Source organism: Myotis lucifugus, unplaced genomic scaffold (genome assembly GCF_000147115.1).
Source record: "Myotis lucifugus unplaced genomic scaffold, Myoluc2.0 scaffold_415, whole genome shotgun sequence".
Lineage (NCBI taxonomy): Eukaryota > Metazoa > Chordata > Mammalia > Chiroptera > Vespertilionidae > Myotis > Myotis lucifugus.
Window position 1 is genome coordinate 213,882 of NW_005871463.1, and position 14,491 is coordinate 228,372.

The window sequence follows — 14,491 nt, forward strand, 5'->3', positions numbered from 1 at the left end:
GCAGCCAGCCTCTGCTCTACCCCTGATGGCTGGGGCAGGGGGGTGGGAGACCTAAGGACAGGAAAGTCTGGGGGTGGGACTGCAGCCCCTGGGGCCCAGCCTGCGGCCCTGTAGTTTGGGGGATTGCCAATGTTGATTCTTTCTCCCACGGCCTCTGTGTGGACACCTTTCTCAGATGGCCGCTGATCCCGGGACACACACCAGTTGCCCAGGAAGCACAACCACCTGCCCAGGTCCAAGGCTGGCCAGGCAGCGACAGCAACAGCCTTGACCTTTCACTTCTGAGGCATGGAGCAAGCACCAGACACACGCGCTGTCCCTCCCTTCCATCCAGACCCCAGCTCCAGGGGATGTATGTTCCCCTGGTTTCCTGAAGCCCCTCTTGTCAGTTTTGAGATGAAGGGGACGCACCTCAGGGCCTCTCTCTCTCACTCCACCCGCTCCCTTTGTACTCTCACGGTGGGTGGAGGGCTCACGGGTGACCACCATCCGGCTGGCCTAGAACTGAGGGTTCCCAGGACATGGGACCGCCAGGGCTAAGACTGGGAAAGTCCCTGGCAAACAGTCTCCCCTCTGGGCCGTGCCCACCCGAGGATGTGGGCACAAAAGAGCAGAGCAGGCCCCGCTCTGTGCCTGCCGCTTACAAGTGAAAAATCACTCCTCGAAACATCAATGCCATTAAAAAGAAGAAGAAGAAGATGATGATGATGAGGGATTTTTCTAGATAAAAACAGACATGTGAGATATCCTGACTGATCTTTTTTTAAAAAATGTTTAAAAAATAACTGCTGATATGAAGAATTGTGAATGTTTCTTTAAAGATGTGACAAAACTGTTCTGTTTACGTAAGAGCGTGCTCTTTGGAGGTCTCTTCTAAACGATTTAATGCAGATCCGTCATAACAGTCTGCGATGTGCTTTCAATATTTACATGTTTGGCAAACGTGGCAAAACCTTAACAAAAGATAAAGCTAACTAATAAAATGATGGGTGGTCAGTGTAAAAATAAAATAAAATAAAAGGTTATAAACCAGCCCGCAGACTGTGGAACACTGTGGGGTGTTCTATCTCCTAACCCGGGAAGCGGTGCCTCATGGAGCTTTGGGGGCTCCCTGGGTTCCTGTGCGAGCACGGTGCGAGGCGAGACCCAGCCCAGGATCGCCGGCACCTCCTCCGCCCCAGGTTGGGGTCTGCAGTGGGAGGGCGAACCCTCTTAAAGTCCGAGTGAGACCCTCGGGTTCACCGGCACCTCCCCTGCCCTTGGCCCTCAGCCCCATCCGGTGCGCAGCGAGGCGGAGAGGTGCGCCTGCTGCCCGCGCCCCTCCCGGCCGGGCACGGTGCTTCCCTGCGCGTCCATAAATCTCTGCCCAAAGATCAAGGCGGGCAGCGGGCAGAGCACGCGGCGCCTTTGAAGGGCGGCCCCGCCTCACAGTCCACCAGCTCCCTGCAGACTTTGTACCCAGACTTTGTTTTCTCCTTGCCAGGAAGGGGCGAACCCCTGGCCTCCCGCTGCGCAATCTGGGCCAGAGGCCGCAGGGCGTGTTCCTCCGAGTCTGTGTTCTAAGTTCCCAGGAACGCCACGGAGCCCTCCTGACGCCCATTCCACAGAGGGGGAAACCGAGGCCCGGGGCAGGTTGGATCTCAGTCTTGACGAAGATCCCTCCGCGAGCAAAGCGTGGAGCTGCAGACCCCGTTATTTTATTTCCTACTGCGAACGCCCTGTGTCTTTTTGGAGAGGGAAGATCAGAGTGGCTCCCGGCTGGGTCCTGCAGTGAGCCGTGCGGCCACGAGGGGGCAGCAGTATCTAGTCCTGCCAGGCTCTTCCTGGAGCGCTGCTTTCAGAGAAGAAACAGCTGTGAAAATAGGGGGGGAGGTGGGGGAGGAGGTCTCCCAAGATGGACCTCGCCAGGACCTGCACATACTGATGCTGTCAAGATAAGATAAAAGGAAAGGACGTGGGCTCCGGGGGATGCTGAATGCCGAATGCCCACTGCATGCCTTTGGCCAAGTTGTTGAACCTCTGGAGACCTGTTTTCTTTCTTTTTTGAAATATGTTTTTTATTGATTTCAGAGAGAAGGAGAGAGAGATAGAAACATCAATGATGAAAGAGAATCATTGGTCGGCTGCCTCCTGCACGCCCCCCACTAGGGATGAAGCCTGCAACCTGGGCATGTGCTCTGACTGAGAATCGAACTGTGACCTCCTGGTTCATGGGTCGATGCTTAACCACTGAGTCACACCGGTCAGGCTGGAGACCTATCTTCTAATCTGTGCCAATGGGGATAATAGCTGCCCAGCTTGGTTGTGCTGGGAATTGAAATATCCAGTAATAAGTATAGAATATTGCCCCAGGGTGCAGAGGGCCCCAGGCTGAGTCACCAGCTGAGATAAGGGCTGGCTTCCTGGCACCTGCCTGGAGGAAGGGTAGGTCTGCCCTTGACTTTCACATGCAGGGCTTGCACATCTGCAGATCCCTGCCGGCCCCTGAGCATCCATGTTGTCCCCACAGGGAGACTGTTGTCATCTCCATTTTACAATCCGGAAGCTGAGGCTCAGAGAGGCTGAGCAGGTGCCCTGGGGCCACGGGCCACACCTATGTCCACCTCAGAACCGGGACCAAAGGCTCCGCCCTGTACATCCTGTACAAACCCCCACATACCACTGCCCGGGTCACCTGTGCAGGGTCAGGGATATCAACCCCACCCAAATCCCTCAACCAAGGTGGGGGCTGCTGATGGACGCTTTGACGGTTGTCCTCCTCACCCCCACCCCCAGGTTTGCTGGATCACCGAGAAGAAGAACTCTAGGTAGGTTTCCATTGCCAGCCTGTCCCACCCAGACCCCAGTGGCTCGGGACCCTCTGCCGTGGGCAAGTAAGTTAATCACTGGCACAACAGTGAAACAGCAGAACACCGAAAAGAAAGCTCTTTAAGCCAGCCAGAGAAAAATGACAGAATGCCGACAGTGAAACAAGATGGTCAAAGTGCAGAAAATACCCTCAACCTGGCATTCTAACCCAGAAAGATGAGCTTCAAGAGCATTTTTCAGACAAACAAAACCAAGAGAGCAGGAAGGGGAGGTGTGGTCAAGAGGTCTGGAGGGAGAACCTGCAGACAGAAGAACAGCCAATGCAAAGCTCATGGGTCCAGAATGTGCCTGCCTGCTTCGTTAATAATAATTATTATTATTATTTCAAGAGCATTTCCCCATCTCATTAAATGTTACAAAACTGCTTTCTGAACTCCATGAAGAACAGGTAAGCCTGGTGTTCCTCTTCCCACCCTCACCCCTCCCAAAGTAATGCGGTAATAACTCTCCCTCCCACATGGTGCTCTCTGTGCCATGGGCTCATGGCGAGTCCTGGGAACCATGACCTCACTGAGGGCGGTAGTGAGGGAAGTGTCCAAGCTAATCCCAGCACAGGTGGCCAGATACACACACACACACACACACACACACACACACACACACGGGAGTTAATTCTTGGCTTTTGAGCATAAAATTGACTTGAGGATCCCAAAGAATTCTCTAAGGGTTTGATCTATTGATATGTACCATTTCAGAAATTAAAACCAAGAAATCTTTTTTTAAATGTTTTTATTGATTTTTAAAAAAAATTTTTTTATTGATTTCAGAGAGAAAGGGAGAGGGAGAGAGAGATAGAAACATCAATGATGAGAGAGAATCATTGATTGGCTGCTTCCTGCACGCCCTCCTACTGAGGATCAAGCCCACAGCCTGGGCATGTGCTCTTGACCGGAATCAAACCTGGGACCCTTCAGTCTGCTGGCTGACACTCTATCCACTGAGTCTAACCAGCTAGGGCTTTATTGATTTTTTAGAGAGAGAGGAAGGGAGAGGGATAGAGAGATAGAAACATCAATGAGAAAGAAACATCATCAATCGGCTGCCTCCTGAACACCCTGACTGGGAAATCAAACCATGACCTCCTGGTTCATAGGTTGACATTCAACCACTGAGACACACGGTATGGCTTACAAAGCCTAAAATATTTACTGCCTGGTCCTTTATAGACAATGTTTGTCAATTCCCATTCCAACTAAATGCCCTTAGTTTTGTGTTCAGAGCATAAAATGAACCTTCAATTAATAATATCAATAAAGGGTAGAGCACGAAGGGAAGTGTTGCTTTGTTTATCCCGCACAGGAGTCTCGGTTCAGCATTCACTAGGTCAGTGCTCATAGAGACTTTTATTAAACAAAACTACCGTAATGAGAATTGACTATATGGTGAAACCGAGGCACAGAGGGTCTAGTTTAAGCCTTGTGCCTGCTGTCACTCAGTTAAAAAGTGAAGGAACCAACCTGGACAGCATGGCTCAATGGTTGAGCATGGACCTATGAACCAGGAGGTCATGGTTCAGTTCCCAGTCAGGGCACATGCCCAGATTATAGGCTCGATCCCCAGTGTGGGGCGTGTGGCAGGCACATTCTGGGCACATTCTCATCATTGATGTTCCTACCTATCTCTTCCTTTCCCTTCCTCTCTGAAATCAATAAAAAATATATATTTTTTAAAAATGAAGGAGAGCCAGGATATGACACCAGATAGTGTTACTCCAGAGCCCTACGTTCATATGCGGACTCTGGCATGGCCTTAAATTCAAATAACATTGTAATTCAACAACTAAGAGGATAAAGCTTTGCGTTTGTTATTGGCTATTTCTGCATAGAAAGCCTGACATGACCTGTGCCCTGAGACAGAAGCTTGAGGACTTAGTGTATCCTTCTCTTTCTTTAATTCATCATTGCCATCAGAAGAAACTGGCCGACCCGGCTTGACTCTTCAGAAGAGACACTATGCAGTGTCCAGGGCTGTGCTCAATAGGCACTAGGCTCCAGGTGACCCAATCTACCAAAAAGGTACCAGATTCCCTTTGAAAGAATGTGTTTCCCTGTATTCTGGACCATCTAGGCAAGATATTTCCATTGTTGCCTGAAACCCATTTTCTAGTAACATCCTAGACTGGGGTTGGCAAACATTTTCTGTAAAGAACCAGGCAGTAAATATCTCAGACTTTGTGAGCCATAATCTAACTACTCAACTACTCAACTTGGCCCTTGTGGTGCAAAAGCAGCCAGATGATACACAACCAGGTGGCATAACTGTATTCCCAATAAAACTTTATTTACAAAAGCAAATGGCTAGCAGACCCCCGCTCTAGACCGTGAGCCCCTGGAGAGGAAAGGCTCAGACTAGGAGTAAAATGGTCCCGATTTTGCCAAGAAGGAAATGGAAACACAGAGTCACAGAGACATCGATTTTTTAAGAAGGCAAGAGTAGAACTAAAACTGGATGTTTTGGTGTATTTTCAAATGTGAAGTGAATACAGACATGGCACTTCTCACATTAGATCTGAGCTAGTTGGGAAAATTAAAGCAAACACAAGGCAAGAAATCTTGTCTTCACAAACCCTACCAACTGGCCTAGGTCTCAGCAAATTCCTATGCAGGGTAAGTTCTACACAATTTAAAACTATGAGGTTGAACTGGGTGGTGATAGCTCTGAATTGCTTTTCAGGTGTTCCCAGAGCTCAGAGCTGGTGAGTTCATCCTGTCTCTGTACACCTTAATTTTCTGTCTGGCTTAGTTTCCTAGCCCAGGACCGAAAGACAGGTTATAAAACTGTCTGAAAATAAAGCCTTTGGTGTACTGCCATGCGTGCAAGAAGAAGAGCTTCTATGCAAAGTAGCCTCACTGGTTGATCTGATCATAAATTTCCAACTGGGCAGGTCATGGTCCATAGTCACACCCCAGGCATATAACATCCTTAGTAAACGTCCTATCTTTGGCTTAAGCAGGCCCTGTGGACTGTTCCTGTGCATCTAGGTTAGCATACCTTTGAAATAAGCATAACCCTACACGCCACTTCCCCGTTGTTATCCCAGTTTCTGTGTCTGTAAAATGGAGGAGAAGCAGCTCACAGTGCTACTGCAGTGATTAAGTCACCGGACCTGCCGGCAAGTCACTGAACCAAGCACAAGGCTTGGCAAGTTGTATGCTGCCATCGCTGCTATTACTAGTAAGACCCTTCCCTCCCCAACGCGGGCACGTAGGGGTTGGATCAAGTCTGAGGGAGGAGGGCAGGAATATGGCAGGGTCACCCCCTCGGTTCTCTGTGAACCATTGGGGTACATCTGATCTGACCCTGCCCCAGGCCCGGCACGCCGATCGCTGCAGCGAGGTGTCCACATCCAAGCCCGCAGAGACCCGCAAGGACCACTTCCGCCAAAGACCAGTCTGGAACAGCGACTTCCGGCCCGTGGGAGACATAGCTGGACCGCCTTAGTGGGCGTGTCCTGTAGAAACCACGCCCCTTTCTCGACTCGCATTCGGCGGCGCCAGTCACCACCTAGCGGATCCCTGCGCCTGCAGAGGCTGCCCCGCCCCACCTCGGGCACGCCTTCCAGTGACGTCACTTCCTGGGGCCGGGCCGGGCGGGGCGGGCCGGGCGGCTGCCCGAGCGCTCTGGCTCCGGGTGGTTCTGCTCTACTGCCGGCCACGTCCCCACGCCGGACCGCGGGCGCCTCACGCCGTCCGAGGGCCGCCCGGCCGCTGCAGGCCTGCCGCGCCCGGGTAAGAGGCCTGCGCTGCCATCGGGATGCTGTGGCCACGGCTGCCGGGACGGGCTTGGGGCTGAGAGAGGGAGGTGGGGGGCCGGAGAATGAATGGGGCACGAGAGGCAGAGCGGGGGAGAAGAGAAAACGTGAACGGGGGCACAGAGTGCAAGGTGATGAGGATTGGAGGTGTCCACTAAGAAATGTCCAAACCTATTAAGAATTTTTATGAGTTTATTTGAGCCAAACTGATGACCATTGCTGGGAAGCAAAATCTCCCGGAGTTGAGAAAATGCTCTGGAGAAGGGCAGTTTGCAGCTTAGAGGAGACTTGAGGAGGGTTGCCTGGAATTCATTGGTGATAGATTAAGGGGGCAGGAGAAAGCAAAGTGGGGGAAACCTCTGGGATCGAATGCAAAGTAACCCGGACAGACACACACATACTTTTACACTGGTGGGCACAGGAAGCGAGTTACCATTTGCATAGACAGTATTTGGGGAACAAGATGACAGTGAGGGGGTTCTGTGTTCTGGTTGGTGGGTGTGCCCTGAGTTGTCTGGAAAAGGAAATTACTCTGACATTCTGTAGGTATGTTATCTTGGATGTCAAAAGAGGAGACAGGCTCACTTAAAGTAATGGGTCAAGGGAGCTACGGGCCTAGGATATACCACCGCCATCACCGATTCTCGTTAGGGATTTTTATGTTCAGACCATCCTGTGTGGTTACTTTCCGTTTCTGAGTTTGCAGGGCCCGCCATGCTGGCCTCCCCCGAGCTTGTCAGTTTTAGTACCTGGTCCCTTTTTCCGCCACACTGGCACGGAATAGGGGGAGAGGAAGAAACAGAAGGAGTCAGTTGGGGGCTAAGACTCCAAAGGAGGAGCCTGGATGGGGGCCCGGGAGGCAGGAGCCAGGGGATCGCAAACCAGAGAAGAGGCCCAGGCTGTTCCAGTTTGGGAGCAGCAGATGGGAACGTTGGGACACTCCCGTGTAGGCGGGGCACTGAAAGGTCCTCCGAGGGCAAGGATGGGCCCAGGGAGTGTTGGCCCTTTAGGTGACGCAGACCTCCGCAGGCCCTGTCTACCGGGGAGGGGTTGTACTTTTCCATCTACTTATCTACCTCCTCCGTGTGTCTGGGTGGCTGCTTAACAGTGTGTGCGTTTAACTGTTAGGCTCATACGAGGAGTCAGCATCCACAGAGTTTGCCATAAAACATATATGTGGCACTTAACAATTCTGCCTATAATGTTTTGTTTTCTCCCCAAAGGAAGCATCTCTAAAATTTCAATAAATCGGCGAGGGAAGTACCTAAAATACCGGTTTTTCTGCTTATATGCCAAACTTGCCACACAGGCACATTGCGAACAAAAACTAGGCTGTCGATCAGCATTTAACTGTGATACCAAAACTTTCAGAAACCCGGAAGCAATCAGTGTAATTAAGACAATGTCCACTGCTCCAGGCCCCCGTTTGCCACAGGGACACACCCTTTGGACCACAGGACAACGTCTATATACACAAAACCACACGCCTGTGTCCCTTGGGTTCTGCTATCAAAGTTCAGCCAGGTGGCGTGTCAGGATAGGTGCCGTCGGTCTGCCCTGTACGTGCTCTCACAGTCCCTACTCCTTGGTACGTACAGTTTCTCCAGATTGGAGTAGGGACTGGGTTCATGACGCTGCTGATACATAAGTATTACCAGAGCCATGGAACGTGGGGTAACGGGTGTGTAGTCCCTTGCCAAGCCTGAGGATTCCCGTGCTGGGTCTTAGGAACCTGTGTAAGCCAGAAAAAGGAATCAAGCATTGGAAGCAGTCTGGTTTCACGTAACTTGCATGCAGCACCCTACATATAACAAACAGGTTCATAAAAGATTTTAAAACCAAGCCAAGGCTGGGAACACAAGTAATCAGAGACAGGAGGTGTTGAGAGGCCAGAACAGGATCAGGAAGGTGACACCAAGAGCTGTCTGGGGCTCCCTTTTTTAAAAAATACCTCTTTTTATTGATTTTCGAGAGGAAGGGAGAAAGAGAAACATCAATGATGAGAGAAAATCCTTGATCGGCTGCCTCCTGCACGCCCCCTACTAGGGATCAAGCCCGCAACCCAGGCATGTGCCCTGACTGGGAATCCAGCTGTGACCTCCTGGTTCATAGGTCGATGCTCAACCACTGAGCCAGGCCAGCCAGGCATGGGGCTGCCTTTTTGATGGAGTGGCGCCTGGCTCATAGGGGTGCTGCCTCTTCTCTGCAGAACTTGCTCCCCCTGAAAAGGGGGAATTCCCAGCACCAGCCTAACCTCCTGTCTTTCCATCTGCCCTGGTCTCCCTCCCACTTAATACTAACTTCATTCTTTCTTGCTATTTCCCTCTTGCCCAGGGGTCTCTTTACTTTCCATCTAGCATAGTCTGAGATCGTGATCTGTCTCGTCTCCAGATAATGATGAGAAGAACTGGCCTGACCCTCTTTTAAGGTTCACTGAAGCCTTTGCAGGGGAAACTGTTATTTCAAATCTTGTGAATGGTTTGTCTGTTGTGAGTCAACTTCCCAGATTAGCACAGGTCCCCACAAATTAATCCTGACATTCCGAGTAGGCTGTTGGAAAGTGGAGGCAGGACCATACCAGAGGGATGAAGTCACGGCACAGCAAGGGCCTGTTCTCGACTCTGCACAGCAGCCAATTCCCGGTTCCGTGGGAGTGAACAGGCAGTGATGGCATCCGGCAGAAGTTAACCGAGAATCTGGTGGAGTTTCCTGATACAGCCTGATAGAAATGCTCCGTGTGTGCACCTGCCTTGTGTAATTGTGTGTGTGATTGTTTGTACACATGCATGGGTGTGACTGCATATGTATACATGGGGCAGTGCGCATATATGTGTAGCTGTGTGTGAATGGATATGCAAGCAGCTGTGTACACACGAGTGTGACTGCATGCTCACATGTGTGTGCCTGTGCAGATATGTATATGTGTGCCTAGGTGAGCATTTGTGTTAGGGAGTGGGCCTTTGTGCTGATTAATATCTTTGCATTGCTGTCGTATCCCTGGATTCCTCTAACGTTTTGATTGGCTCTTAAAAAAATGCATCTCCTGTCATGTAAATAATAAAGTTTCTCTAAATTATAAAATCCGCGGGTGAAACTGTGTCAGGTGGGCCTCTTCTGCCTGGGAGCTCAGATTACTTGAAGAAAATCAGACCTTGCTCTCTTTCATTGGAGCCTTTCGGAGTGTTTCCCAGAAGTGATACGAGCTTGTTAAAAAAATTAAAAGATCTAAAGTAGAAAATGAAAATCACCTGTGAATCTGTTCCCCAGGGATAACCATTATGAACATTCTGGTATAAATCTTTCCAGACGGTTGTTTAACCAAAAACAGGATCATGGTGTGTGTACTGTGTGTGACCTGCTCATTTCACTGCACATTCCACGCTGGGCATCTTCCCATGCCAGTAAATAGACATTTGTGTATTTTTTAACAGCTGCCGTAGTATTTTATATATGGATGGGACCCTATTTTACGTAACCATTCCGATTTTTTACTATTATAAATAGCACCGCGATGCACATCTCTGTCGCTCTCCACTCTGCACACCTGTCCTATTGCTTCCTTAGGAGGAATTCGGGCAGTGGAAGTGCTCCCCGGAAGCGGTGCCAGGGAAAGTTTTGATCACAGTCTCATTTTCCCAGCCATGATCTACTGAATGCTGCCCCCCTCCTCACGGATCGTTTTCCCCCTGCTTTTCCTAAGAAGTGTTCACTCTTTTTCAAACCCCAGATGCGACAGTTACCAGAGCGGAGCATCTGCCCGTGTCCCGCATGTTCCACAAAGCATGCCGCGGCCCGGGAGCGCTCCTCACAGCTGCGCTCACCTCCTGCAGAGCCCGACCTCGCCTGGCAAGCACACTGCGCCGAGCCCGCAGCTCTCGGAGCAGGTGGATGGCCCAGCCCGGGGGCGCGCCCTGAGCACCTGCCTCTGGTGAGTGTCTGAGGGCCGGGGTCACCTGCTTGGTGACGGCACAGTGAGCTCGGAGGGGACCCTGCAAGCTCAGGGAGCCTCAAGGGGAAGGAAAGACAGCCAAGCCCTGAGGGCCGAGCCTCCCAATATCCAGGAGGGGCCCGGACTGTGGCTCTTCACGGCAGAGGTTCTGCCTTCTGAGGTCCTCGGGGAGGGTGGTCCCAAGGTGGGGACAGGTGGGGACCGTGTGGTCGTCTGTGGCACAAATGCCAGTCACCGCAAAAGCTTCTCGGCTTGTCGCCATACCATAATACTGTGGGAGCTCCCGTGCACAGCACCTCGCTGACGCTGGGGTAAAGGAGGTGCCTCTGGCAGAAGGGGCTCTGGGAGGAGACCTGTCCCGGGACAGGAGGGAAATGGTCCACGTCTGTCCCAGGGTGAGGCGGGAGGAGGAAATCCGCTCGGCACATCGGATCAGGCGCTCCCTGCGTCTAAGAACCCCGAGGTTCACTGCTCGAGCAGGGGCTGTAAACCAGGCCTGCCTGCCACCTGTCTTTGCAAACAAAGTTTTAGTGGGACACAGCCACGCCCATCGTGTACATATCCTCCAGGACTGTGTGGCCCACAAAGCCTAAAATATTTGCTGTCTAGCTCTTTACAGGAAATGCTTGCCAACTCTGCTCTAGAGGCTTGTAGCGAGGGGACATCCGAGGGCCTGGGGCCTGGGGTGCATTCAGGAAGCTCTGACACGTCATCCCACCCCAGGGGACCCAGCTCCAGGCTCAGGCGCAGGGCCACGCATGCCCAGATGTGACTGGCTGGAGAGAGCCATTTAAATGCATTCATTTACCAGGAGCCCAGCTGCATGGCCTCGGCAGATGGGGGGTGGAGGGGCGAGTTCTTCGTGCCTGGGACCTTCACTCCGATTCTTCTCTCTCATGACAGTGTCTGTTTCTTCTCTCCCCTCCCCACCCCCACTTGTCTGTCAAAACAAAGAATGCCCTTGCTCTCTAGAAGACGGATGCAAATCTGTGGTTCGTAGGGCTGAGCAACCTTCCAAACCTGTGAGCTCAGGAGCCCTTGCAGACGATTCTGGAGGGCAAGTGCAGGATGAAGTGAGATAAAGTCCGTGACTCGTGGGGAGGGGTCAGAAGCACCAGGGGATGTGCCGGCTTCCGGAAGAGTTTGTGCTCAGATGGGGTTTGCAGTCATGGGGCCACCCTACAACCGTCCCCACCTATCACAGGAGGCAGAAAGCCACCATGTGGCTGCCCCAGAAACATCCTTTCTGCTGCACGGGCTGTCTGTGGGCTGCTGGCTAAGCCAGGCTCTGCACTGGGAACGACAGGTATTCCACGTGCCCGGGACGGGGGCGAGGGTAGCGGAGAGGCCAGTGGGGCCAGACTTTGGAGGCCGCCTGGGCCGTGTTACGGAGCTTTGGGGTTATCTAGGGAGGTGGGGGTTTGAGCCGTGGAGGCAGGGTCAACTTTGTGGGTTGCCACGGTCTTTAGGGCAGCTGTGGGGTGGGGGTGGGGGCAAGTGGGTCAGGGCAGCGGTGATTCACTTCTGACGCTTCGGGCTGATGGGGGGACAGAGAGCCTGTGCCGGTCACCAGGAGCCGCCTGGCTGCAGGGCCGTGTGGAACAGCGGCAGCGTCCGTGCTGGGCGAGGAGCGTCCGTGCTGGGCGAGGAGCCGGTCAGGATGTTCATTCCGTGCCCTCGGTCCCTCCCGTGATGCTCCGTGGAACTCGGGACCCACATGGTGAGGGCCCCGTGAGGAGACCGAAGGCCTAAGGTGGCTTCAGGCAGGATTGACTTTGGAGGGACGCTGGGGAGCCCCACTCTTGCTGCCTGCCTGCCCTTAGAGTCCCACCGGCCTGCCCTCTGCCCGAATCGAGCGGTGAGTCAGGGACCAGGCATGACCGAGTGTGGCCAGGCTGCTGTCCGGGGAGGACCATGGGGGACTCGGGCCGTTCGCGGGGCTGAGGTGACGGGACACTTGAGGTCAGCTGGCCCCTCAGCTCCCCGGGGCACCCCTGCAGCAAGGAGTCCCAGCCTGTGACACTTGAGAGGGACCCGGGTGAGTGTGGCAACACCCCCGTGCGCCCCAGTCCTCATCCTGGTGAGGCTTGGCCATGGTGGCATTTCCGGAAGTTTCTGCCGTCAGGCTGTCTCCCGCAGGTGGACTATTTAATTAATGGGAGGTACGCTGGGCTCCTGCAACCAGTCCTCTCAGCCTGCCCCCCCGTCTCAACAGTGGCGCCCCCTTACCAAGTCCACAGCCTCCTGGGGCTTCGTCCCTGCCGGCACATGCCTCCCCGCCCCTCACCTGGAGGACAACCTACCTGTCCAGTCTAATCGCAAGTCTCGCCACACTGTCCCTCGGCCCCACCCTGCTGCTGTCACCTGCTGCTGTCTCCCACTTGCCTCCCAGCAGGTGGATCCCATCCATCTTCTAGAGCAGTGATGGCAAACCTATGACACGCGAACTCATTTTTTTGGTTGATTTTTCTTTGTTAAATGGCATTTAAATATATAAAATAAATTTCAAAAATATAAGTCTTTGTTTTACTATGGTTGCAAATATCAAAAAAATTCTATATGTGACACGGCACCAGAGTTAAGTTAGGGTTTTTCAAAATGCTGACACGCCGAGCTCAAAGGTTCACCATCGCTGTTCTAGAACATGGCTCAGGTGCCACTTTCTCAGCAAACCTTCTCTGATACCCACTCCCACCCACCCGCCCGCCTGAGTTCAGTGCCTCCTCTGGGCCCCTGCAGCACCCTGTCTCCCACCCTCACCCGGTCTCCCAGAGGACCCGCCTGCAACTTACCCTTCAAGACCCGCCAGGCGCCCTCTCCTCCAAGCTTCCTGCTCGAGTCACGCCTCCGCTCCATGTCTGCGCCAGCCCGCAGGGACCTCTTTTCTGTGTCTCCCGAGGACGGCAGGCTTCCTGGAGGGAGCTGTGTGGCTTCCACCTTCTTGTCCTGTGCGCTGCCTGGCACAGGAGCGGGCACTGGGGTGTTGGACGGTGGATGGGTGGGTGGCTGGATGGTGGCTGGCTGAGTGGCGTCTCCGTGTGAAGGGCCTGGTCCGCCGTCCCGGGCGCACAGAGATGCCGTGGGCCTGGTCTGTGTCCCTCGGCCACAGGAGACGTTGAGGAGGAAGACTTGGCCCATCTTGGTGATCAGGAGGCCTCAGCCCTTGCCCTGCTGCTCCTTCAAACTCTGAACTCGGGGGTGGGCAGTGGGCACTTGTGGGGTTGAGACTCAGTGGAACTGGGTCAGGAGGTGCTTTAAACCATCAAACACAGACGCTGGTCAGATCACTAACCACCGTGGCTGAGACGCGGCGCGCTCTTCTGGGTGCCAGCCTGGTCGAGGCACTTGGCTCGTTGGCACGCCAGACCAGGCCAGAGCCCTGCACACGGGAACGGCGCAGTGCTGTGCCCAGGCCAGGCCAGGCTGTGCGTGACTGACCGGACGCCTTGTCTCTTGATCACAGATCCCTCGGCCACATAGCCGGCATCATTAGCAGCCTGAGCGGCAGCTGGGAGCCTCAGGGACTGCCCAGCCTTGCTCCCGGCTCACCCACAAGATGTGGACAGCCCTGGTGCTCGCTTGCATTTCCTCCTTATCCTTCTCTGAGAGCCGAGTGGCGCCCCGGGATCCAGGTGAGTGAGAAAGCGGGGGGATTGCTGGACAGGCCCCAGTGGCCCCAGCGCACCCTCAGCCCGAGGGGTGTCTGCGAGCCCCGGCTGAGAGTGGGGAGCCCCCGAGCTCCACGGAGCCAGGCTGGGAAGGGCTGTCAGACGGAGCTTCTGCAGGCCCAGCGAGGGTAGGGAGCCCCCTCTGGGCCGGGCCTCTGAACCCTGAGAGGGTCTCTGGCTGGACCCTGCAAAGCTTCATTTCCAGAAGCCTGGTCTTTGCTGGGGAGTTTGTCCATTCGGACCTCAGACACTTGG